The sequence below is a fragment of the Sapajus apella genome, unplaced genomic scaffold (assembly GCF_009761245.1).
Source record: "Sapajus apella isolate SASKATOON/1434 unplaced genomic scaffold, GSC_monkey_1.0 scaffold28, whole genome shotgun sequence".
NCBI classification, from domain to species: Eukaryota; Metazoa; Chordata; class Mammalia; order Primates; family Cebidae; genus Sapajus; species Sapajus apella.
The window spans coordinates 23,007,148-23,034,182 of NW_022436968.1; the positions used below are offsets into that span (position 1 = coordinate 23,007,148).

The following is a 27,035-nucleotide window of genomic DNA, read 5'->3' on the forward strand; positions in this document are numbered from 1 at the left end:
TTTTAAAAAATAAAGAAAGCATACATATTATTCCTAAGAGTTGAAAAATGTATAAACAAATGTATATAATACATATTACCTAGAGCTGAGCATAGAAGCTAGCCCGTCCTAATCACTTTAATTTCGCATGCACAAACTGAACACAAGGTCTCAAAGTTTTTGATGACAATATATTAGGGCACCTGAGATAATGGTCAAAACCGGCTCTTAAAACAGAGGACATGAGCCGGGCGCGGTGGCTCAAGCCTGTAATCCCAGCACTTTGGGAGGCCGAGGCGGGTGGATCACGAGGTCAAGAGATCGAGACCATCCTGGTCAACATGGTGAAACCCCGTCTCTACTAAAAATACAAAAAATTAGCTGGGCATGGTGGCACGTGCCTGTAATCCCAGCTACTCAGGAGGCTGAGGCAGGAGAATTGCCTGAACCCAGGAGACGGAGGTTGCGGTGAGCCCAGATTGCGCCATTGCACTCCAGCCTGGGTAACAAGAGTGAGACTCTGTCTCAAAAAAAAAACAAACAAACAAACAAAAAAAAAAACAGAGGACATGGTTTGGCATTTAGAAGCTCTTCAGCTATATGACGCAGATCAAAACTATTGCCAATTCTATTGCATTCATTGAAACTTGATAAAAAACAACAGGAGGTCAAATTGAAAATTCCTATACGTTCTAAAAGTGCCGTAGTAATACTAAAGACAGGCAAAATGCAGAATTTACCATCATTACCTATCAAATCAAATTAACTTTGTATCTCTCCACAATAACACTTTACATATACCTCTGATGGCACTTTTAGTACAATTATTTGTGGACATACCTGAAATGTTCCCTATTAGATTATAATGTAGTTGAAATCAGGGACTGCCTTTTAGTGATTTTTGCTGCCTTCACAACACCCAACAGAATGACTTTAACATTACAATTGACACTGGGTACTGAATAATGCATAAGGTAAACAGAATTACAAACAGAGCTTCAAAAACAATTGCATAAACACTACTTAAGCTTTGCTTTTAGAAAGAAGTAATAAATTAAGATTTTTGTTGTTATTATTATTTTTTTTCAAGTACTAGCAGCTGAGTATAAGGCAAGAGCCAGGAACTGGTTGCCTTCTCCACATTATTGACTTATTGCCCAATGATCAATCTCTTTCACTGTCTCTGTACAAATGAAGTATTAAATGTTTCAGAGAAAGAAAACTAGGCGAATAACCTCTGAAAAACTGTATTTAGGGGGAATCTCTTAGAAAGCATAATAGTTAAATCTGAATAAAGGTAAGTTACTCAAGAGGAGAAATTCACCTACTAACAAATGCATAAAGCAAATTTCAGCTACTAAACTCCATAAAGACAGCGAATTGGTAATTTTTAAGCATACGAAGAGGATGAAAAGTTGACATGGCAGACAAAATATATACACAACATCTTCCAAGATTTGTTTGAACAAACTAAAAAAAAGCAACAAAAAAAGTGTTTCTTACTCCACCCTTTCTACACCTCTGAACAGCTCCATACAAACGGCTAGTGAAGAGAACTTCTATACGTAACTGTATGCTACGCTAGGCACGTTATTTTTTGTTCAGCGTCAAGTGTAAAATAGATATACTAATACTAATTGATATTAAAATAAGCGCCTTTTAGTTAAAACCCAACAACAAAGTCTGACCATCTGAACTTTAGCTGACCAATCCTCTTATCCTCATAAAGGCCAGAGCCTTCCTCCATGACTGACATGTTCACATTCCTATAACTCCAGAGAAGAGAAAGTCTCTAGAGTTGTGTGCTACAATCTCCGTGTTCGGGGACTTTCCAACACACAAAAGGTGAGGGGAAACACTATTAAGGCAAGTAAAAAAGGCCTTTATTTGTCAAATGGGGCAAGGCGAAAAGGAATCACTTTCTCCCCTGGGGTCATGGCCAGGAGGGCGCGGTCCAGGTCAGGGCGTCCAGGAGAAGAAACCGGTGGGCACCGGACAAGCCTCAAGGCTCCCCAGGCCGCCTCTGGAGAGTCGAGAAGGGAAAGGAGTGGACTCCTTTCGCCGGGCCGCCCTGAGTCACCGCACCCAGGTCTCCCCGCCTTTCCGCCCCAAAGCCGGGCCGGGCGGGGCTGTCAGCAGGAACTGCCAAGCCGCCCTTCGAGTTGCGACGTGGAACACAGGCAGGGAGGCCTTGAGGGAAGAACAGTCAACCCACCTGTCAGGTGGCTGGAGGGGGAAGAGTCCGCCCGCCTGTAACCTCCCGGTAACGTCCCTCGCCTAAGCCCCCAACGCCAGCAGTCGCCACCACCAGCTCCGCGGCTCTCTAAAGCACACAAAGAGGGATGGGCGGCGGCTGCTACGGCGAGAGCTTAGGGACAAATACCCTCACGAGAACGAGGTCGCTCTCAAATATAAAATGTAGGGTCCTGCTACGAGGAGCTGTAGCCCCTCCGTGACTTACCTGACTTAAAGCAGAAGCCAGTAGATAAAAAAAGGAACCCAGCCAGCTCAGGGGCCTGAAGTGTTTCTGCTCTGGCAAAAACTGGGAAACTACGCCTAATATCCCTGGGCCAGGAACGCAACTACACCCTCGCCTTACAAACTGACACGACCAGGAAGAACTACAAGCCCCGGCACCCTGCGTGCGACGAGCAGTGCATTCTGGGAATTGTGGTCGCGGGGCGTCGCAAGGTGTGCTGGGACATGTAGTCTGTCCCAGCCTTTCAGTTTCCCACTCCAAGGCCTTCCTCTGTAGAGATTAGGAGGAGAAGGTTCTCTTTAATATATCCTGTCTGTTGATCCGTGCTTACGGTTTAGTATGTGTTATAGTGTAAGATCTTGGCTCAACATTGGCAGAATTTTAAGAAGGGCTATTTTCCAGTAGTGAACTTATGAATTACACTAATGCACATTTGGTGAAGACGTGAAGTAGACTTTTTAGGCTGTAAAGCATATATATATATATATATACATACATATGTAAGTTTTAGGGAAAAAATGCCTTGTAGAGGCTTTATGAGGCATTTTAGGCAAAATCTAAATAAAAATATGTTAATCGACATAGTGAATAATTCTTTAGTATCCGTTGCAGTGTAGTAGTAGCATTTTGGTTTTCTCTCAAAGAATTTTAGGAAAGAAAGTATTTTAAACCTTCAAAAAGTATATTAAACCCTCAAGCCAAGCTAGAATGTTTTCCACAGATTTTTAATATGCAAAGTAAACAAAAGTTACTGGAACAGGAATTTACCAGCAATGTATGCTTTGATACAGGTTTTTAAAGTTTAAACAATTTAAGGTATTATTTGGCCGTTAAAACTAACACCAAGGCAATATCTTTCCTATGTTCTAGAAAACTGACTGTTTTATGTTTGATATAATGAATTCCAACTTTCCCTTCAAAGTATCAATATGTCAAGATGTTCAGTTCTTTGCCCTCCAAAGTTTAACTTCCTTGTAGTTTCAGTAAACAACCTTTTCCACCAGTTCTAATCAGTAGTTCACAGCTTATTCCCCAGTCCCCTGCTCTGTCCTGACTCATCCCGGTCAGCTGCTCTGGTCACCTGCTCCGGTTGCCTGCTTTGATATAGGCCACCCCTAGCTACCTGCTCTGACCTGTACTATAACCGTTCTTCCCACAAAGCTACCCACCCAGCCACTCTGGCTCCTACCCCTGCTCCCTTTAAAATAGCCAATTGGAATTAGACTAGATTGTGCAATCTAATCCTAGCCAATAGGGGAATGACACAGCAGTAGAGGCTACTTCCATTAGGAATAAAAACTCCTTCCCCTCCCTTGTCCTGGTTCCATCTGTGAGCTGCACCCTTCTACAGAAGTAAATTGCCTTGCTGAGGAAACTTATATTCCAGTGCTACTTTTTTTGCGGCACTGAAAATTTACATTCTATGAGTTCTAGATATTGCCCAAATCTAGGATTAACCTTTATGATGCATATTCCAAGTCCTTAGGCTTGTGGTCTTTTTCTTATCTTTCTCTTATCTATGGTCTTTTGTATATGGTCTTTTCTTATCTATGGTCTTTTCTTATCTTTCTCTTATCTATGGTCTTTTGTATAGAAAAAAAATATTCTAAAATGAATCTGAGAAAGAAAATTCTTGGCTTTCCACAGTTTTTCCCAATAACCTAACATTCAAAGAGCTTTATAACTATGTTATTTTCTTACTTCTTACCTAATATCTAGTTTTCATTTATTAATTTGAACATAATTATTATTGATTGTCTACCATGTGCCTGGAATGGTGCTGGGTATTGTATTAAGAGCAAAAATGGGCCAGGTGTGGTGACTCATGCCTGTAATCCCAGCACTTTGGGAGGCCGAGGTGGGCAGATCACTTGACCAGTGTGGACAACATGGTGAAACCCCATCTCTACAAAAATAGAAAAATTAACCAGGAGCATGATATGTGGCTATAGTTCTAGCTACTCACAAGGCTGAAGCAGAAGGATGGGTTGCACCCAGGAGGTAGAGGTTACAGTGAGCCAAAATCACACCACTGCATTTCAGCCTAGGAGACAGAACAAGACCCTGCTCCCCATCCCCCTAAAAAGAAACAAAACTAAAATGCACATCCTTCTTCTCAAGGGAGAAAGACAGGATACTCACTCAACTAAGTATGGATGGTTCCTGACTGATGATGGTTTAACTTTAGATTTTTTTTTTCTCATTACAATGGGCTTATTAGAGTAAAATGCATTTTCAACATATACTTTTGACTTAAGATAGGCTTATCAGGACATAACGGAAGGAGCATCTGTGTAATGATGGGATTAGATAAGGAAGTCATAGAAACACCTGGAAAAACTTTTCAGGAAACTTTTGGAAGGAGGTGATTCTGGAGCTAAGTCTTTGATTCTCAAAGGTTGAGTAGAAGAAGTTAGCCAAGCAGAGAAGATGCAGTTAAGATGTCTTGGGAAGAGAAAAGAATATGGCCAAAGGACAGAAGTATGAGAGCACAGAATGCCAGTGAATCTGGAAACAATTCACAACAGCCATAGGCTAAGACAGGAACTGGGGAATGAAGCCATAAGCAGGGGCAAATGTGAACCCACTAGATTTTCAGTGGGAGCATGGTATGATAAGGTTTGCACTTTAGATAGCTGACCTTTCAAAGTAGTCTGGAGAAAGGCTACTGTGCTGATTATTTTCTCTTTGTCCCCCCAGATTCATTTCCTGCCCTTCTCTGCTAAGCTCTATGCCTCTCAGGGTTGACTTCAGTTTCTTTAAGCACTGCCTTGTGGTTGGACATAAGGAAGGCCAAGGCAAGGATATCAGAAAGTGGGTAGAAAGTGAAATTGGGGCATCTCTTCCTTGCCCCTTCCTTATCTGGGTGTCACATGTCCAGCCATGGCTTCATTCCTTCATGACTATAGTACTTGCCAGATGGCTCTTTATCCGTGATTCTACTTTTCCCTGGGCTCTCTGGTGATTTTATGTTCTCCTTTTATCTCTTGGACACCTCCTGTGTACCTAGGCTCTGAGTGTCTCATCATCTCTTGCTTGTTCCCTTACCACTGCTCACCCTTCTGTAATGGTCCTTTCATTAAAGTATTTTGAACTATCTTGTGAATTCTGTTTCTTGTTGAGACCCTTACTGATACAGCTTACCTAGAGGGATGAGAGGTGGAGAAAAGAAGTAAGGTAGAGACCGGAAGCAGGGCATGCCACTGGAAGACTTTTGGTAGAGTCAGAAACTATAAATGCATGAACTAATGCATTATCAATGAGAATTAAGAAAAGTAGATGGATTGGAGAAATCTTAAGATTATGTGAGACTTCTACAGCAATAAAGCAGACTAGATACCCCAGTTGACCTTCCCACTGAAAACCGCTAAATATACAGGCTGAATAATACAGCTTTTGGGTGGGTACAGTGGCTCATTCCTATAATCCCAGCAGTTTGGGAGGCCAAGGTGGAAGGATCACTTGAGCCCAGGAGTTCAAGACCAGCCTGGGCAAGATGGCAGAACCCCATCTCTATAAAATATTTAAAAATTAGCTGGATATGATTACACTTGTCTACAGACCCAGTGACTTGGGAGGCTGAGCGTGGGAGGATTGCTTGAACCCAGGAATTTGAGGCTGCAGTGAGCTATAATCACACCATTGCACTCCAGCCTGGGTGACAGAGTGAGATCCTATTGCTTAAATAAATAAAATTTTAAAAACAGTTTTAAGATGTAAAATATGTAACTAAACAAACTCCCACGTTTTTGTTGTTTCATTTTTAACATTTTTTTTTGAAAAAACCTATTATCAGCACTGATTAGAAAGACTGTATCCTGGACATTACATAGTTCAAACCACTATGTCTTCCATTTTTTAAGTTGGAAGGGCTAAGGAGGAGTCCTAATCAGCATTAGTGCTACAGGGTGTTTTTAAAGGAGAGGATTTGCATTTTAAAGCTTTATAAAGGTTTGTAGGATAGGGTAGAAATATATACAGTTGCATTTGTTGAACAAATTCATATCTGGATTTACACTTGAATTCAATATGCCAATGTTTGCAAAATTTTAATAAAATTAATACTTTGACACAATGCAGGATTTTATTTACATAGAATGCAAAAGCAGGTAAAACTAATGAAATGTCAGAATACTGGCTATTGAGGTATAGGGGTATTTATTGGCAATAGGGAGGTTTCTGCGGTGCTGGGAATATTTCATATCTTCATCTGGTGGGGATTACACACATTTATATATCCGTAAAACATTCATTGATCTCTACCCTTAACATGGGTCCTCTTTATTGTATGTATGTCATATTCAGTAAAAAAGTTAAGAAAAAATGAGCTATTAAACTATGGCACTTAAACAAACATACAAAATATCAAAAAGATGTAGCAGACATCAAATTGGAAGAGGAAGGAATTTGAAAGGGTTAAAAATGTATTCTGCTACCCAGCAATTCAGTCATCTCAAAATATTTCAGAAACTCGAGTAAGTCCCAAGTAATCAGCTACAGCATTTATAGCCATTTATTGACAACCGTGCTATATACACCCTCATCATACAAAGTTTTAAAAAAATTATGTTGTTAAAAGAAAGTTGTGATCCCACAGCTATGCATGAAGCTTTCTACTAATTATACTTTTAGTGTGCTTCTGTAAATGTCACTTGATTGGTTTACAACTAATCAAGTTATAGTTAAATGAAATGTATAAAATTTAATACATACGTTCTTGTGACCTTCTTACCATGCAAAAAACATATTTCCCAGGACCTTTTCATAAATATTGGATTGCTATTATTATTATGGTTTTTTTTGGAGGGGGGGATGGAGTCTCGCTCTGTTGCCAGGCTGGAGGGCAGTGGCATGATCCTGGCTCACTGCAACCTCCACCTCCCAAGTTCAAGCAATTCTCCTGCCTCAGCCTCCCGAGTAGCTGGGACTACAGAGGTGTGCCACCACGCCCAGGTAATTTTTGTATTTTTAGTAGAGACGGGGTTTCACCATGTTGGCCAGGATGGTCTTAATCTCTTGACCTCATGATCTGCCTGCCTCAGCCTCCCAAAGTGCTGGGATTACAGGCATGAGCCACCACGCCTAGTGGGTCACTATTATTTTTTCCACATTTTAATCAGAGATCCTCTAAGATTTCACTTCAGCTAAGTTCATGAGGTTTCTACCAGACTACCTCTGGAATCTGGAATCATTCTTCACATGTTAACAGCTCTGAGTCACTTGTGTTTTTAATTTTTTTCTAAATATTTCCACTACACCTTCAGGAAATGTATTTGACCCTTTAAAAACATTGGCACAAGAAAATATTTTCTTCCAACTTTGGAAACTATCTTAACTTTCCCATTTCGTCTCATGTCTAAGAGAATCTCTTTAAGAAGCTATTTTCACTCAGGGGAGTGTTCATGAGCTGACCAGCAAGTCTCTGATAATTTAATAGCATTACTTTTCTATTATCCTTATTATTGTTCTAGTCTGTATTTTTCCCTTTGGAGTGTTTGCTGCATTGTTAACTTAATATAGGTTTTTTTTTTTTTTTTTCATTATTTCTTCTACTTGTCTTAATGCACATATTTTCTCTCTTAGTGTCAAAATAAGGTGATGGTGAATTATGAGTCCCTTCTGAGCCTAGAATACTTCTGTAATCTGGTAACCTTTGGCATGAAGCACATATCCTAGTGAATGATGGAGCACTTAAGAGTGATTCGCCACTGAGCATTACAGAAAATAGGCTGAGGGGCTCAAAAATTCCAGGCAAGTTCCTTCTACTCAGCATGGTGTATATACCACACTCTCACTTTTCTACCCCCTATTATGTGGTTAAGAGAGAGGAGATAATGATGGCTTCTTAAAGTTGCCGATAATGCACTCAAAACTCCGTTGGGTGTAATGGTTTTAAAAGGCAGAATGAAAACACAGCTAGGAGATCAACACAAAAGGAATCATTTTCTGATAGAGACAGTGAGCCTGTGCTCCTCTTGATAACACACGTATGCAACTACCATTAACTGTAATAGGAATTATGAGTGCCCCATTAAAGGAGCATACACCCCCAAAATGTGGTAGGGGGATACTCTTTCTTCACCAGAGTTTCTTGTATTGATTTAGTTTCTTATGGTAGAATAAAATATTGTATTGTTTTTTAAAAATTCCTCTTGACTATTCAATATATCATCTTTTGAATGCAAGAGTGTAAAATAACAATTGCTAATTGGCAGGTAGAATATATTTAAACAACCACAAATCCTATGTAAAGCCCAAACCAGACCCAGATTGATTAATTTTCAGGCTAGAATAATTGACCTGTAATACCCCTCATTGAATAAATATTTATTCAACATTTGACCTTACTGACTTTAGACAAATTTAAGGGTGGTTAAGACTTTCAGCATTAGAAATGAGCTTCTAATTATGGAGAACTGTTGATTAACAACATGCACAGATTTGCATAATGAGAAAAGAACTGGTTTGCTCAGTGATCTTTCCAGCTATACGTAAGTATAGAAATATAGAAATCTTGATCACAAGCAGATTTTTAGTTTTTAAAATGTTGTTTGTGGATATGCCTGAATATGTGTTATGTGTGCGTGTGTGTGTGTGTGTGTTGCATACACACACAGAGAAATATTTGCACAAATGTTACACCATTTCCTAAGTTACCAAGCCACACATCCAACTCTCCACTGGATATCTCCTGGAGATCCTGCAGGCACCTCAAATTCAACATGTCTAAAACTGAACTGTCACCTTTCTGGCAAGCCTGCTCCTCCCGTTGCCAGCCTTACTGATGAAACCATCATTCCTTCAGTCAACCAAGCCACAATCTTCAAAATCGTCCTACTTCAGATTTCATATTCTCCACATCTGTTGATTCCCTCTTCTATATATTTTCTTGAGGCAACAGAGAGACATTTGTGGTGTGAGTGGGCAGGTTGCAGCAAACATGAATCTAGCATCAGATCTAGGCAGATAGTATTCCTGAAAGAAGTGTGAGCGCAGAAAGTGAGAATCTAGCCACAAGGACTGGCAGTGTGAAGATTCAGCCAAGGTAGTCCGAAGCTCAGATAACTAACAGGTTAGCTGGCAAATGAAGCAGTAATGAGTGAGTGCTAGGGGTGGAGACATAAGATGGGGGATATATTCCTGGAACTAAGATGGCAAGCAGGACTTGGTGACACATGGCCTCAATAGTCACTTGCTACAAGTAAGATAAAAGATCACAACTGGGCCAGAAGTAAACACTTTTATTAATGCAGAGCCACAGAGCTCTGGATCCTGTAGTCCTTACATTTCCCTGGCCTGGGAACCAGGTTAAACTCAGAGGCTGGAAGAGGAATGCAGGAGCAGATGGGAGTTGGGTGGTCCCAGCTTCCAGCTTCTGGGACTTTACAGCCAGAGAGGTCATCACATAGCTATCTCTGGATGCTATCCATAAGTGTGTCACTAACAACCCCCTTATCATTTTAACTTATTGCTTAAGATGTTTTTCTCTGAATATTTTCACAGCTTCTAAAGAACAGTGTTTGTTCCATGTATTAATATTTGGCTGTTCTAGGGTATATACTAGATTATCAAGGTACCTGGATTAGGACAGGAAATTGCAGGAGGGCAAATGCCACATCTTGCTTGGCCACCACTGTTTCCCCAGCCCTGAGAACAGTATCTAGCCCATGGCAGGTATATAAGAAACAGTCATTAAATTTTGGTTTAATCACTATGTAATTATAATGGTACTTGTTACTTTGGACCTTATAGATTTAGATTCTAATAGTTAAGACATCACAAACTATAAACTTGTTTTTCTCATTGTAACAAGGAGAACTAGGAGTGATGTTCAATATATTGTTTTCAAGCAGCTCTACAGCAAAACATTTGAATTAAAATCAATAAAGATGCTACTTATAAATTATTTTTGAGGGGCTGGGCGTGGTGGCTCATGCCTGTAATCCTAGCACTTTGGGAAGCCAAGGTGAGAGGATCACTTGCTCAGAAGTTCAAGACCAGCCTGGGCAACATAGTGAGACCTCATCTAAAATATATACATACATACATACATTCCAAAAACTCATAGAAATCAAAGAAAAATACTAGTACGAGTAAATAAATAGACAAAGAAAAAGATAGTTTATAATAGAATAACTATAAATGGTTAATATGTATAAAAATATTTAGTCTCTTAGTAGTATGGATGTGCAAATTTAAACAAGGAAACATAATTTTGTAACTATCAAGTTAGAAACTATTTAAAACTTCTGGTCTTCAACAGGTCTGGAAACAGACACTCTTATATGCTGTAAGTATGCACATTGTCAGCAATCTTTTGGAAACTAATTTGCAGTGCTTGAAAAATAGTCACACCATTCAGTAGTTTAACAACTGAGAGTCCACCTTAAGAAATTTAAAATTTAAATTCATAAAGATTTATCGTGGCATTATTTACCCTTGTGAACAATTAGAGCCAATATGATTGTATGACTATAGAGGATAAATGGAATTGATGGGTGGAAATGTACCCCTACTAAAAATCATCTTTCTGAAGAGTTTCGATGTGAGAAAATCCTTTGTTATAATGGCAAGTAAAAAAAAATAAGAATGTAAGTTTGTATGTTGCTGTGATTTCAGTTACTTATAAACAATTAGGTAAGAAAAAATTAAAGGGAAATTCACCAAAATGTTGAGGGCCTCTCGGTGGTAAGATGATAGGACCAGAAGAGGAGTTGGCAAAGAGGGGTTAGGTGGTTCTGGAGGGAAAAGTTTTCATGAAGTGGATGAGGAGAAAAAACCCCTTAAGGAGATCCAGACCCTCCCAGAAAGCATGATATCACCTCTACAACAGACGGGAAATGTGGCATCAGAGAATGAGGCATACTTAGCACCCTTTGGAGAGTGAAGGCTGAGAAGGGCCTGCTTTGTGAGAAGAGCTTGATGCTGAAACATGTTTGTCACACCGTGTTCCACAGAACTCCAGAATTCTGTGTAACAGAAAGTCCATGAGCATCTGACTCAATTTTTTCAATGTTGAAATTGCTGTTAATACTGCAATTGCCATCCATTAACCCCAGTTTTAAATATTTGTATTTATCAAAAATGTGCTTTAACTGTATAGTAAGTAAATTATAAATGTTATAAAGGTAAATATACAAAATAAACTCAGGCTGATAAAATTTTGGTCTTATCTTTTCTGCATATTAGGGTTTTAAAGATAATTCTACTTGAAAGAAAGGTTCTGCTGTTTAAAAATGAAATAAAAATAAAAAATAAAAATGAAAACTGATGCCTTCTGGTTCCCACAGGCTCCCATCCACAATCCACATCTTGGAGCTGCTCAGAGTGCAGGCCTGGGCCCTGTCCTGTGTCCTGACCCTGCCCAGCCATGTCACCATTTAATTCCTCTCCTGATGCCAGTTGCCTCTCAGCTCTTTCTCCTCCAAAGTTTTCCTTTCCACATTCTCTGTGAAGCCTCCTCAGTGGAAGCTAATGAGATCTTCTCATTCTCCCTCTCTCCTTATGTTTGACCTTGAGGTTAGGAAGTGAGGGAGGCAGGGAGCTGTGAATGACTGCTATTTTTTTTTTTTTTTTTGAGATAGGGTCTCACTTTGCTGCCCAGGCTGGAGTGCAGTGGTACACAATCATGGCACATAGCAGCCTCAACCTCCCAGGCTCAACTGATCCACCTACCTTAGCCTCCTAAGTAGCTGGGGCTACAGGCATGCACCACCATGCCTGGCTAATTTCTTTATTTTTTCTAGAGACAAGATTTCCCCATGTTGCCCAGGTTGGTCTCCAACTCCCAGACTCAAGCGATCCTTCTACATCTGCCTCCCAAGACGCTGGGCTTACAGCCGTGAGCCACCACTCCCAACCATGACGCCAATTTTGTAAAATGTATTTCCTCCATAAAGCTTTTCATTCAATGTTCATTCAAAAACATTCACTAAGCACTCATTAAGTATCAGGCACTGTGCTATGTCACAGAGAGCTTAGAACCTAGAAAGGGTGTTAAAAAAATGGTATGAAAATGGAGTGATAAGTCTCTGAGAGCGATGGAGTCAAAATGATTTCCAAAAGCAAATGATACTTGGGTTATATCCTATAGAACACATAGGAGTTAGGTGAACAAATGAGAAGAAAGTATTCCTAGTAAAGAGCAGAATTTGCCTGGCATAGTGGTGTGTGCCTGTGGTCCCAGCATTTTGGGAGGTCAAGGTGGAAGGATTACCTGAGCCTAAGGGTTTGAGACCAGCCTGGGCAACTTAGAGAGACTCCCATCTCTACAACAAAATAAAGAAAATAAAAATTAGCTGGGCATGGCAGTTCATGGCTGTGGTCCCAGCTACTGGAAAGGCTGAGGTGGGAAGATCACTTGAGTCCAGGAGGTTGAAGCTGCAGGGAGCCATAATTGTGCCTGCACTCCAGGCTGGGTGACAGAATGAAACACTGTCTTAAAAAACAAACAAATAAACAAAAAAGAGCAGAAATGGGTAGACCATGTGCAAAAGTGATAGAAGTTGAGTCAGGGTCTACATTATAAGCACTGATGAGTTTGAAGTCTATCTTCATGACAATAGGAAACCATTGATGCATTTTAAAGCAGAGTGGTTACATGTTCTAAATTATATGTGTGTGTGTGTATATATATATATATTCACAGAACTGCAATGAGATGTCATCTCACTCCCGCTAAAATGGCTTTTATCCAACAGACAAGCAATAATAAATGCTGGCAAGGATGTGGAGAAATGGGAACCTTCGTACACTACTCGTGGGAGCGTAAATTAGTATGACCACTATGGAGAAAAGTTTGGAGGTCCCTCAATGCCACTGCTAGGTATATACCCAAAGGAAAGGAAGTAAGTATATTGAAGATATATCTGTACTCTCACGTTTACTGTAGCACTATTTACCAAAGCTAAGAGTTGGAATCAACCTAAGTGTCCATCAACAGAGAATGGATAAAAATGTGGTACTTAGTATTCAATGGATCCATAAAAAATAATGAGATCCTGTCATTTGCAACAACATGGATGGAAATGAAGGTCATTATGTTAAGTGAAATAAGCTAGGCACAGAAGGACTAACGTTGCATGTTCTTACTTATTTGTGGAATCTAAAAATCAAAACAATTGAACTCATGGAGATAGAGCATAGGATTATTATTACTAGAGGCTAGGAAGAGTGATGGGAGGGTAGGGGAGAGGTGAGAATGGTTAATGTGTGTTAAAAAAAATAGTTAGAAAGAATGAAAAGACCTAGCATTTGATGGCACAACAGGGTGACTATAGTCAAAATAATTTAATTGTACATTTAAAAATGACTAAAACAGTATAACTGGATTGTTTGTAACACAGAGGATAAATGTTTGAGGTGATAAATACCCTATTTACTCTGATGTAATGATTACAGATTGTATGCCTATATCAAAATATCTTGTGTACCCCATAAATATATATATCTACTATGTACCTACAAAAATTAAAAGTAAAAAATTTTTAAAATATATTTTTGGTAGTTGTATAGAAGACGGATGAGTGGGAATTGAGAGCAGGGGTAAGGAGACCAATTAATAATTTAAGTGAGAAACGATGAGATGAAAGAAGACAATGAGACAGTTGGGAATAAATTTGAGGAATATTTATAAGGAGAACCAGTAGGATTCCATGACTAATTTAGGGTATGGGACACATGAGAGTTCTCAGCAGCATAATAATTTGGTTTACCATTTGTTAAATGGGTTTAGAAACAAAAGAAACTTTCTATAAATACAATCTGAAGATAGGAACAATTGAACATAGAAATTCATATACTAGTTTACTTTCACTGACTAAAGCAGAGCCAGTAGGCTAAAATAGGTAACACATGCAAATTAGAATAATCTAAGGAGGGTTCATTTACCCTAGGGACTATAATTTTCTCAGGTATCAGAGGGTGTGTGAGAACCACAAGTGATACTGCGGCAACCAGCTCAGATAGCTGCAGAGGCATCAGCACCCCCAAGGAGAGTAACAGAAACCTGACCCAAGAACATTTTACAGGGTGAGCTATCTTGAACCCAGAAGCTCAAGGTGACCTCACAGGGAGGAAACCAAGGGAATAAGTACCCTGATGTCCCTCTGATCTCTTCCTGGGGCTTCCCATTGGCCAAATCCTACTGGAAGCCAGTAGGCACAGGAGACTGTTCACTCAGGTCAGCCTCCTGAGGCCAAAATCAGGGTGGAGAAGGGTGGAAGTTCATCTGGAGGGGCAAAGGGAAGGTATCAGATGACAGGTTACAGGGGGTTTAATTTTGAGAAGTAAGCACTTGTTCCTGGTAGACAACTATGCATTGTTCAGTTTTCAGTTTCAGCTGACTGGAGCTACTGGCTTCAGGTAAATAATAGCTCATCTCAAGGTAGCTACATGTCACAAAACACTCAGTGGAGATTGGAACAATGCCTGCAAGGGGGGAGTGTGTGTGTGGTGTCTGTGTGTGTGTGAGTTTTACTATTCAAGGACAATATTTTCTAGGAATGAGACCAATGTACATTTTGCCACTCATATATGAAATTGCATGTGAAACCCTGAGTTAATTGGCACCATGTCTCTAGTTAATTCTAATCATAGTTAGAATCTGGGCCCCCTGAGCAATGACCCAACACTGCCTTTATTGTGAACCGATTCGACATAAGGAAGTAGAGGGAGATGAAGGACTTTAGACTTCTTTAAAGGCATCGTATTTGATGGGGTAGCTATGTAACACTGCTTTTTCTCTAGCCAGATTTAGAACTATTTGAGAGAGAGACAGAGACAGAGACAGAGGCACAGAGAGTCAGAGGCAGGGACAAAAAACACAGGCAGATCACCTTGGAGGGCCTGCTTGTATGAAACTCATAGCAGAGAACAGAGAGCAATGCATGTGCTCTTTCTTTAGGCACACAGATGCCAAAGGAAAGAATAAAGTAGAAAAGAAGTAGGAATCTGTATTACCAAGGTTTTTTTCTCCCAAATTCACCAATCAGGTAGCTCTCTCATCCTCCTGCAGGCAGGAGTATGAAAGGGAATGGAGGGAGGCCAAGGGTGGTACTCTGGAGAGATCCCACCACAAGAAAACCTGAGATGAGGAGAGAGGAAGTGCCTCTGCAATAGAAGACAATATCTTGGCTTACTGGATGTCAGTAGAAAATACACAAGGAAAGGAAAAATAGTGACTTCGTTAGGGAAATGTTTGACTTTAGTTGCTAATGGACATTAAGTTGTGGATAAACAGTAGGAAGGTGCATATATGGATCTGGAGTTCAAGAGACATGTTGGGCTGCAAATGCAGATTTGAGAGTCATATGCGTATGAATAAATAATAGTTGGAGATGGATATGAATAACAATGATTTGGGTTTAATGCACTTAAAAAGAGAAGACAACTCTTCGGAAAACACCAGCATTCAAGGAATAGGTGAGAAGAAATGATTATAGAAAGGTAACAGAGAAAAGGAAGTAGAAGAAAAGCCAAGAGTGACGGGGCGCGGCGGCTCACGCCTGTAATCCCAGCACTTCGGGAGGCTGAGCTGGGTGGATCACTTGAGGTCAGGAGTTTGAGACCAACCTGGCTAACATGGCAAAACCCTGTCTCTACTAAAAGTACAATAAATTAGCTGGATGTGGTGGTGGGCGCCTGTAGTCCCAGCTACTCGGGAGGCCGAGGCAGGAGAATTGCTTGAAACAGGGAGGCAGAGGTGGCAGTGAGCTGAGATTGTCCAACTGCACTCCAGCCTGGGCCCCAGAGCAAAACCCTGTCTCTGAAAAAACAAACCAAAACAAAACAAAAAAGCCAAGAGAAAGTGATATTTTTTTAAAAACTTTGATTCATTGGGATTTATATCTTTGTTCTGTAGACAGGTTATACATATGATAATATAAAATAACAAATGTTAACAGTTGAACTATTGTATTCAACTATCGTGTTGAGCACTAATGGTCAGTGACATAATTTGGGCATAAAGATCAAAATTTAATTACTTTAAAGTTCTGGGGTGTATGTGCAGGATGCGCAGGTTTGTTACATAGGTAAATGTGTGCCATGGTGGTTTGCTGCGTTTATCAACCCCTCACCTAGGAATTAAGCCCAGCATACATTAGTTATTTTTCCTGATGCTCTCCGCCCCCAACCATCCCCCAACAGGCCCTAGTGTGTGTTGTTCCTCTTCCTGTGTCCATGTGTTCTCATTGTTCAGCTCCCACTTATAAGTGAGAACATGCAGTGTTTAGTTTTCTGTTCCTGCATTAGTATGTTGAGGATAATGGCTTCCAGCTTCATCCATGTCCCTGCAAAGGGCACAATCTCATTCCTTTTTATGGCTGCATAATATTCCATGGTGTATATGTGGTATATATGTAGCACATTTTCTATAGCCAGTCTATCACTGATGGGCATTTGGGTGGATTCCATGTCTTTGCTATTGTGAACAATGCTGCAATGAATGTACGTATACAGGTATCTTTATAATACAATGATTTATATTCCTTTAGGTATATACTCAGTGAAGGGATTGCTGGGTCAAATGGTGTTTCCAGTTCTAAATCTCTGAGGTTTCACCACACTGTCTTCTACAATGGTTGAACTAATTCACATTCTCACCAACAGTGGAAAAGAGTTCCTATTTCTCTGCAACCTTACCAGCATTTGTTGTTTCTTGACTTTTTAATAATGGCCATTCTGACTGGCATGAGATGGTACCTCATCATGGTTTTCATTTGCATTTCTCCGATGATCAGTGATGTTGAGATTTTTTTCATGTTTGTTGGCTGCATGTATGTCTTTTTTTGAGAAGTGTCTGTTCATGTCCTTAACCCACTTTTTAATAGGGTAGTTTGTTTTTTTCTTGTAGCTTTGCTTAAGTTCCTCATAGATTCTGGATATTAGAATCTACATAGATTGTTTTTTCATCTGTTTGTGTCCTCTCTGATTTCCTTGAGCAGTGGTTTACAGTTCTCCTTGAAGAGGTCCTTCACTTCCCTTATTAGCTGCATTCTTAGGTATTTTATTTTCTTTGTGGCAATTGTGAATGGGATTTCATTCATAATTTGTCTCTCTGCTTGTCTGCTGTTCACGTATAGGAATGCTTGTGATTTCTGCACATTGCTTTTGTATCCTGAGACAAAGAGGTATTTTGTAAGCTATAGATTCCAGAAGAAGGAAGCCACTACCTGCTATACAAAGCTACTCAAATTTGTGAGACCATCTTGGACTTAGGTATTGTTTGTATCTAACTTGGTCAAGATTGCCTTAGTGAATAGTTTTAAGATGGAACCAATGACTCATTTGGGATGAGCTAACACAGGTAAAGGTATTCAAGTAGAAGAGTTTCTCAGCTCAATTCAAATAAGTGGATTTTTATTGTGCACATGTATAACATCTGTTGGGGCAGATTGGAAGTGCAGAAATTAGGAAGATATGGGGATTTGCCCAAAGTTGGCAAAGATACTTTGATTTAATTTTCTATCCTCTCTTCAGACTCTATTATTGTGTGGGAGCCTGTCTCTTTGTAGGTCTCTAAGAACTTGCTTTACGAATCTGGGTGCTCCTTTATTGGATGCATATATATTTAGGATCATTAGCTCTTCTTGTTGCATTGATCCCTTTACCATCTCTTCAGACTCTGGAGCCACAGCTGGTGCTTGAGTAGGGTAGTGGGTAGCAGGAAGTCATTCAAATGTGTGACCTGGCCAGCACTAGTGACCATGAAACAGGGCCTAAAACTTTTTAAAAAAAGATTCTAAGATCAATATCTCTACATCTTATGTGTGGCTATTTTTTATTAAGGCAAGTTTAATCATTGATTCTGATTTAATCATTGATAACTGATGATTTCATCAGTTAATTGGAAAGACAAGTTATCCAGAAGATCCATGATCTCAACCAGACCAGCTTACTAGGGGCATTGTTTCAAATTATAAATTGTTTGTGACACTGTGTTGGTTTTTATTAAAGAGAGAAAAATCAAATAAAATACTTATTTAGAGAGTAAATGCAAAAACTTGAACCTAAGATCTCAAAGAATAAGAAGGTGCATGCCAAAATACATCTGTGTGTGTTTCCTAAAATTATTCTTTAACTTATCTACCTCAAAGAGTTTTAGGGTAAATAAGAAAAACTAAGAAAGTCCATATAACATAACAGTGACTAGCACATTAAGTGTCCAATGAATGTTTATTGCCATCATTATTGTTACTATTGTTACTACTACTAGTTTTCTGGGGAATACAGGGACAGAGGAAGTGTGTATGTAGATAGAGTTTTTCTCCACCTATATACTTCCAACAATTTGGGATTTAGAAGCTTCTGGAACAGTAGTTCTTAAACTTTTATAACGTATTAGAGAGGCTGATGAAAAATACTACCTCTCCTAGGAAAAATGCACCTACTCACAAAATATTTCACACAATTTTGCAAGTGGAGTAAGGGTCATTTGAAGCCCTTTTAGTAGCTCTAGACTTTCCATGGTGGTTGGACAGGGAGTCAGTAAGTGACACCATCAGAGACCTAACTGGTTACTATATAATCAGAGCACTACACTAATGTGGAAATAGGACATTTAAAAGGTACACCCAGCACTTTGGGAGGCCGAGGCGGGTGGATCACGAGATCAAGAGATCGAGACCATCCTGGTCAACATGGTGAAACCCCGTCTCTACTAAAAATACAAAAAATTAGCTGGGCATGGTGGTGCATGCCTGTAATCACAGCTACTGAGGAGGCTGAGGCAGGAGAATTGCCTGAACCCAGGAGGCGGAGGTTGCGGTGAGCCGAGATCGCGCCATTGCACTCCAGCCTGGGTAACATGAGTGAAACTCCATCTCCAAAAAAAAAAAAAAAAGAGACACCTTTAAAAGAGACTTTACAATAGCCACTAGCCTCATGCTGCCAACATGCCCTAAGTAAGTGTCCAAGCGTATGGTGAATATTGTGGAAAATATGAAGTTCTATGAGACAAGGGCCTAGTCATCAGGGCCTCAGACTCTTGTGGTGGAAAAGTACTAGATCAGAGTGTGTTCAAAATCCAGAAACACAAGGCAGGGAGCTGGCTTGCTGGAAGTGGAAACTGGCTAGGTTCATTACTGTAAAGTTGATGGTGAGTTAAAAACATAATTTTACTGAGATGCTGCAGTCAATAGAAGTGCCAGTAAGGCACTGTTAACGGACTTAACAGTGTAATGGTAGGGAAGACATTCATTAAAATGGTTAATGTTTTCAGATCGTGATGGAGTGGAAAGCCATAGTCACTAATGCCTCTTCTGGACCACCACAATTACAAAGTTCTCTAAAAGAAAACATCTGGGCCGGGCGCGGTGGCTCAAGCCTGTAATCCCAGCACTTTGGGAGGCTGAGGTGGGTGGATCACGAGGTCAAGAGATCGAGACTATCCTGGTCAACATGGTGAAACCCCGTCTCTACTAAAAATACAAAAAATTAGCTGGGCATGGTGGCAAGTGCCTGTAATCCCAGCTACTCGGGAGGCTGAGGCAGGAGAATTGCCTGAACCCAGGAGGCGGATGTTGTGGTGAGCCAAGATCACGCCACTGCACTCCAGCCTGGGTAACAAGAGCGAAACTCCGTCTCAAAAAAAAAAAAAAAACATCTGGCATATTTACACAAGATTATAACATCTGATTTGTAACAGGGATTAAGATATACCTTTTCAAATATATATATTTATATATAAATGAATGTTTATTAGTAGTACTTGTATATATTATATATAATTATATATTATTGTTTCCCAGGGCCCATGACCATGCCTCACACAGAGCACTCTCAGTAAATATTTGTCGAACAAATGAATAAATGCAAGAATACAGAGAAGACAGATGTCATCAGCTTCATTTTCTTTAGATCAAATGCAGCTTTTAATTATATATAATATATATAATTGTATATAAATGTATAATTATATAAAATATATAATATATATTATAATTATATATAATTATATTATAAATAATATATAATATATATTTATATAAAGATATATTTATTTATTTATATTTTATATATATATTTTTGAGACAGAGTTTCCCTCTTGTTGCCCAGGCTGGAGTACAATGGCGTGATCTCAGCTCACCACAACCTCCACCTCCCAGGTTCAAGCAATTCTTCTGCCTCAGCCTCGCCAGTAGCTGGGATTACAGGCATGCACCACCACGCCCAGCTAATTTTGTATTTTCAGTAGAGACAGGATTTCTCCATGTTGATCAGGCTGGCCTTGAACTCCTGACCTCAGGTAATCTGCCTGCCTCAGCCTCCCAAAGTGCTAGGATTACAGGCATAAGCCACCACGCCCAGCCTTCAAAGGTATTTTTAACCCTTATGGCTTGAGGTAAAATAAGTGACAGTGACCAATCATGAACAGAAAATGCTATGAGTGAAAATCCATAGCATGATGGCATACCAGTTAGAGAAACATTACTCCTAAATTGTAAAAAATTAGTTGACATTACAAAATGTACATGGTGCTGTGCTGATTAGTAAGACTGTGTCCAAGAGTGTAAAGTAATTCAGTTGCTTTCTAGTGTAATTTGTGGAAGCTTTTTCTTCAATGTAAAGCTACATTTGATCTAAAGAAAATGAAGCTGATGACATCTGTCTTCTCTGTATTCTTGCATTTATTCATTTGTTTGACAAATATTTACTGAGAGTGCTCTGTGTGAGGCATGGTCATAACTGGGAAACAACTGTGAACACAACAGTCAAGGTCCCTCTACTTATGAACTGTACAGTCCAAATAAATAATTATTGACTGTGATAAGTGCTGCGAAGGAACAAACCAGGTGCAGATAATAACAGACTGAAGATCTCTTAAGATGAGGTGGTCAAGGGATGGCCTCTTTGAGGTGTTAGTTAAACAAAGACCCTGATTGTAAAGCGATGAATCTTGAAAAGGCAAGCAAGGAAAGAAGAGAGGAGTGGACTTTTTGGCTGCCTAGCATCTGCATTCTTTCCTTGTGTATGAGGACTTCCCACTACGTGAGACTTGGTAGGAGGCAGCCTTTTCCAAAGCCCATTTACTCACTTTCCTAGCCTTCCTAGCAGTTAGGGTATGGGCACATGAGCCAGGCTGGGATCAGAGTCACCTGCCCAAGTCAGTGAATCAAGAGCTAGTCCTAGTCAGAAGCAGAGCAGAGAAATTGTTTTGGTGGCAGTGACTGTGGTCGCCACATCCAGTTTCTGGAGCAGCGACTCCAGGGTTCCTTGGTCTATGGCACTTTTACATGCAGAGGCAAAGGCAACAGGGCCTTCTTAGACCAGGTCCAGGTGTAATTTTGCCTGAAGCTCTTTTTGTCCAGGCTTGCTTTGTTGCTTCCTGTTCTCCAAATCTGGTATTCCAGCCCTCCTGGAAATTCTGTGAGCAACTCAATGCACTTGAATACATTTCTTTTAGGCTTAAATCTGCCAAAGTCAGTTTCTGGTGATTCCATCTGAGAATCCTGATGGATGTGGGGGTTGGGGGAGGAATTAGAGTGTTGGAGGACACTGGGATACAGGAATGTGTAGAAACCCTGAAGAGAGTGGTGGTGGAGAGAGAGCTTGGAGTATCTGAGGAACTGAGAAAAAAACTAAAGTGGTTGGGGTTAGTGAAAAGGTGGCAAGTGGATAAGATGGGTACAAGTGGGTAAGCCAGGCAAGAGCCCAAGCTAGCAGGTACCCATAACAGAAGTAGGAAATGTGCTGTGCCTATTCTTTTCTCAGCCAGACTCAACTGTCTCATGTGTCCTGATCAGATGGGTCTCCATTGGTCAGCAGGACTCCAGGTCCATTCTGGTGTGGTGGTATCCACTCTGCTCTGCCAAGAAATTCCAAACCATGTCCTACACAGAAGGCTAAGCCTTAGGCTTTCCATTTCCAACCCAATCAAATCTCTCTCCTTTGAAGTACTAAGGTACTGTTTATGTATCCCTAAGGACATTTATAACATTCAGCTTTTGTTATATGTTTTTGAGAATTTGTCATATCCCTTACTAGACAGTTAACTCCCTGAGAGCAGAGTAGGGAGGTGGAATGATTACACGCTTTGGCAAAAATACATCTGGAATTAAAATTTTTTTTGGTCCTTTCAATAAGCATGCTAGTGTCTACTTTTCAAAAATATATTGAGGGTTATTTTTACTGCAAATCACCACACAATGCCCACTCTAAATCACATAAAAGGCACTCTGTAAATGTTAGTTCCTTTGTGTCTTTTGTAGCATTTCGTTGAACTGAATAAAATCTGCTGGATTTAGGAAAGCAAAATAAAATCCTTGCTTTTTGTGCTTACCTCATCGTAAAGTGCTAATTTAAAAAAAGGTAGATTACACTGCTTTCTCAGTTTAGAATTTGATCTGGAAAATTTTCTTTTTCTTAAAAATTTCCTTTTTTCAAAAAAACTATTTTAAGGCATTATTGGCTGAGTGTGGTGACTCACACGTGTAATCCCAGCACTTTGGGAGGCCAAGGCGGGCGGATTACCTGAGGTCAGGAGTTCCAGACCAGCTTGGTCAACATGGTAAAACCCCATCTCTATTAAAAATACAAAAATTGGCTGGGTGTGGTGGTGAGTGCCTGTAGTCCCCCTTACTTGGGAGGCCGAGGCAGGAGAATCACTTAAACCCAGGAGGCAGAGGTTGCAGTGAGCCAGGATTGCACCACCGCATTCCAGCCTAGGAAACAGAGTAAAAGAGTAAAACCCTGTCTCAAAAAAAAAAAAAAAAAAAAAAAATGCCATTCACTCAGTTCCCTTCAGAAAGCGTAGCAATTTTTCAAAAAATATACAATATTCCCTCTTATTAACAACTTGAAATCATATGTGCTCTATATGACTGCCATTAGTTGTTCAAATATGTACCTCAGTTGTTAAGTTAAACATTTTAAAACATTATAAGACAAAATCCTTAGGGTCTCTCAAGCCCCTTGCTTCCTGACTTGCTTAAACAACTTATCTAATGGAATGAACAGAGGTCTTTCAGAACCTTTTCTTTCCTCCTTGCCCTGATTCTTTAACACACATTTCCTAATCTCCATCTTCTGATTTATTTCTTCTGTTTCCTAGGATTCTGGTGCAGTTTCTTTTTTCATATCTGGGGATAGGTACAGAATAAAAGTTTGTATTGTAAGTGCATGATGTTTCACTTCAAATCACAAATGAGACAAGGCAGATTGGACAGAAGATTCCTCCATCTTTTTATCTCTAATTACTTTTCATAAACCACAAGAACTTATAACCAGTGAGGCACCTGTCAAAGAAAAGCTTGATTACATAAGATTGTTGTTTAATGACATTTTAAAAAACATACACTCCTCTCCTTAAAAATTCCCATATTCTCAGGCTGGGCACAGTGGCTCATACTTATGATTCTAGCACTTTGGGAGGCAGAGGTAGGCGGATACCTTGAGCTCAGAAGTTCCAGACCAGCCTGGGCAAATATTTTTTTTAATATATTTTAAAATATATTTAAAAATTAGGTAGGCATGGTGGTATGTGTCTCTAGTCCCAGCTACTCAGGATGCTGAGATGGGAGGATGGCTTGAGCTGGGGAAGTTTAAGCTACAGTAAGCTGTGATCACGCCACTGCACTCCATCCTGGATGACAGAGCAAGATCCTGTCTCAAAACTAAATAAACAAGTAAATAAATATTCTTGACACTAGTGATGTTCCCAGCACTGAGAATACGCACATGGCCCTGGCAATTGGAGCCTCAGGTAAAAACATTATTGCAATTTCCGACAGAGGGAAGGGAAGAATTTTTGTTGTTTCTAAACACAAATGTGAGAAATAATTAACTAATGAAAAATAAATAATCAGGCCCTTGTCATCAGTTCTTGGCATGTTTTTCTTGGAATTCTAAATCACTAAAAGTAACAGTTCAGATTCTCAGAGAAAAGATTGTATACTTGCAAAGACCACAGGCAATAGAAACAGAAACACTTATTGCCAAGAAAAGCACACATATAGAGAGATATATTTGTTGCATGTGAAAAGGATATGCAGGTGAGCATTGGTGCTCCTTTCGTATTGGCCCTGAGGTTTATTGTTTTAGGAGGATTTAGCCGAATCAACTTTGAAAGCATCTGCTCCTCGTAAGAAGGATTTATTTTGTCAAATCAGGAGGAATCAAAGAACAATCCTGCTCCTTTGTTATAGGTTTTGTGCCCAAATAGATCACTGATTTCCAGATTTCCAAAACCAAACTCCAGTTGATGAGAGGAAATAAAACTGTTTATTAACTCAACAAACAGATTAATTTACAGGGCTTGAACAATTATTCTGTTCTTGTTTAACTATAGGTTTTCGGTGGCATATATCAGTGGCTTTAAAGGACAAGCCAGTATCAAAAGATTTGAACATATGTTTTTTCACGCACTTAAAACTCAACCAGGTTAATATGCCTTGTGCCAGATTCTCTCAGAACACAAACTTCTCTGTAGTGCTTCAGTAGGTTGGCTAATTCAGTGCAGGTGTGTGTGTGTGTCTATGCACCTCTGTGTGTTTGCTGGTTAATAGAAATGGGTAGAGTTTAAGCTATTTGTGCTCAGCTCAAAAATTTGAAGTCCAGTGCTTAAGAAAAAATACCAAGGCTGGCTGGGCATGGTGGCTCACTCCCAGCACTTTGGGAGGCCGAGGCATGCAGATTGCTTCAATCCAGAAGTTCAAGACCAGCCTGGGCAACGTGACTCTACAAAAAATACAAAAATTAGCTGGGCATGGTGGCACATGCATGTAGTCCCAGCCACTCTGGAGGCTGAGGTGGGAGGATCAGCCTGGGAGGTTGAGGCTGCAGTCTGTCTTGAAAGAAAGAAAGAAAGAAAGAAAGAAAGAAGAAAGACAGAGAGAGAGAGAGAAAGAAAGAAGGAAAGAAAGAAGGAAGGAAGGAAAGAAAGAAAGAAAGAAAGAGAAAAAGAGAGAGAGAGGGACGGAAGGAGGGAAGGAAGGTCTAAGTTGTATGCTTTAAAATAATTGCTATTTTAAATAAAATATTTGACAAAACAATAGAAATATAGAGCATCACAACCCAAATTCCATTTAAATTCATACCTGATGAGTATGTAAGCCTCTTATGCAAAGGAAAATATCTTTCTCTATTTTCCATTTTTTCTATTTAATCACTGGAGCACTGGAATTGACCCAATGAAATGTCAAGTCTAAGGCATCTTGTAGTGCCTGGTATGTTGTACATGTTCAATGAATGTTAGCTACTACCTTTCTCTGGATTTCCTATTGCCTTTTAAATTTTTGATCCAAATAACACAGTTTAAGCATACAATAATTACATAATCTTATTCGATGAAACTGCTAATGTTGTGTATGCATTATTCTCTCTTTGTATTAGTTTCTTCTTGTTGCTGTAACAAATTGCCACACAATTGGTTGCTTTAAACAATACTAACATTATCTTACAGTTTTGTAGTTCAGATGTCTAAAAAGATCTCAGTAGGCCAAAATCAAGGTGCTGACAGGGCTGTGTTTCTCCCTGGAAGCTGCCAAAGAAAGTCTGTTTTTTTTTTTGGTTTTTTTTTTTACCTTTCCTAGATTTTAGAGACTGTCCACATTCCTTCCATCTTCAAAGTCAGCAATGGCCAAGTCTTTTTCACATTGCATCGCTCTGACACTGTGACTTCTGCCTCCCACTCTCACATTTAAGGACCCTTGTGATTTCATTGACCCCACTGGTCAGCAGCAGCAGCAGCAGCATCTTACACGCTGTAAACTTCATATATGTCTAAGATTTTTCTCTGTATTTCTCATGGCAACAAGAATAGTTCTCACGATGTGTTTTTGGTTGTTTCTTAAGCTAATGGAATAAGCGTTCTAAAAGTGCAGTCTGAAAAGCTCTGGTGATCTTTGACTTTCAGGTGGTATGCAAGTTGCATTAAAATTCAACTCAGAAAAATATGTAGCTTAGCAAATCCAAAAGAACAGTTTTTAATATTACAAACAAATTTGTAACATATAAAAAAAGGAAATTTTGGCCGGGAGCAGTGGCTCATGCCTGTAATCCCAGCACTTTGGGAGGCCAAGGTGGGTGGATCACGAGGTCAAGAGATCAAGACCATCCTGGTCAACATGGTGAAACCCCGTCTCTTCTAAAAATACAAAAAATCAGCTGGGCATGGTGGCACATGCCTGTAATCACAGCTACTCAGGAGGCTGAGGCAGGAGAATTGCCTGAACCCAGGAGGCGGAGGTTGCGGTGAGCCGAGATCGCGCCATTGCACTCCAGCCTGGGTAACATGAGTGAAACTCCGTCTCAAAAAAAAAAAAAAAAGAAGAAAGGAAATTTTAACGACATTGCTCAACAAAATAAGGGAGTAAGCCAAAGAAGAAGACATGGGACTTGGAAAGACAATATAGGCCAGGGGAGAAGGGAGTTCTTAGCATACAGCAGCCTGGACACAAGCCAGATATGAGCCTGAGAATACAGTAGAGGGATGGCTAAAATGATTACAATGGAACTGCTAGATTACTTGGTATGTCCAAATGTACTGAGCGGATATTTATGTCTTTCAGAGTTTGATGATGACTCACAGCAAATTAATCAAATAAAAATACGAGGAAAGTATTGTACCATAAAGAAA

General features: G+C 39.8%; 1 protein-coding gene across 22 annotated transcripts in view; it reads right to left on the reverse strand.

The window, feature by feature from the left end:
- The window catches only part of DYNC1I2 (dynein cytoplasmic 1 intermediate chain 2), a 55,665-nt gene extending 53,022 nt beyond the window's left edge, over nt 1–2,643 (reverse strand). For 7 of the 22 annotated variants that reach the window (XM_032292977.1, XM_032292974.1, XM_032292970.1 and 4 more), the window contains exon 1: nt 2,441–2,620. The gene's annotated coding sequence lies outside the window, so the exon portion shown is untranslated. Of the gene's footprint in view, nt 1–2,194; nt 2,393–2,440 lie in introns of those variants that run through there. The other 15 variants (XM_032292973.1, XM_032292966.1, XM_032292983.1 and 12 more) reach the window with 7 other exon arrangements.
- Between the last annotated feature and the right edge of the window lie 24,392 nt (nt 2,644–27,035).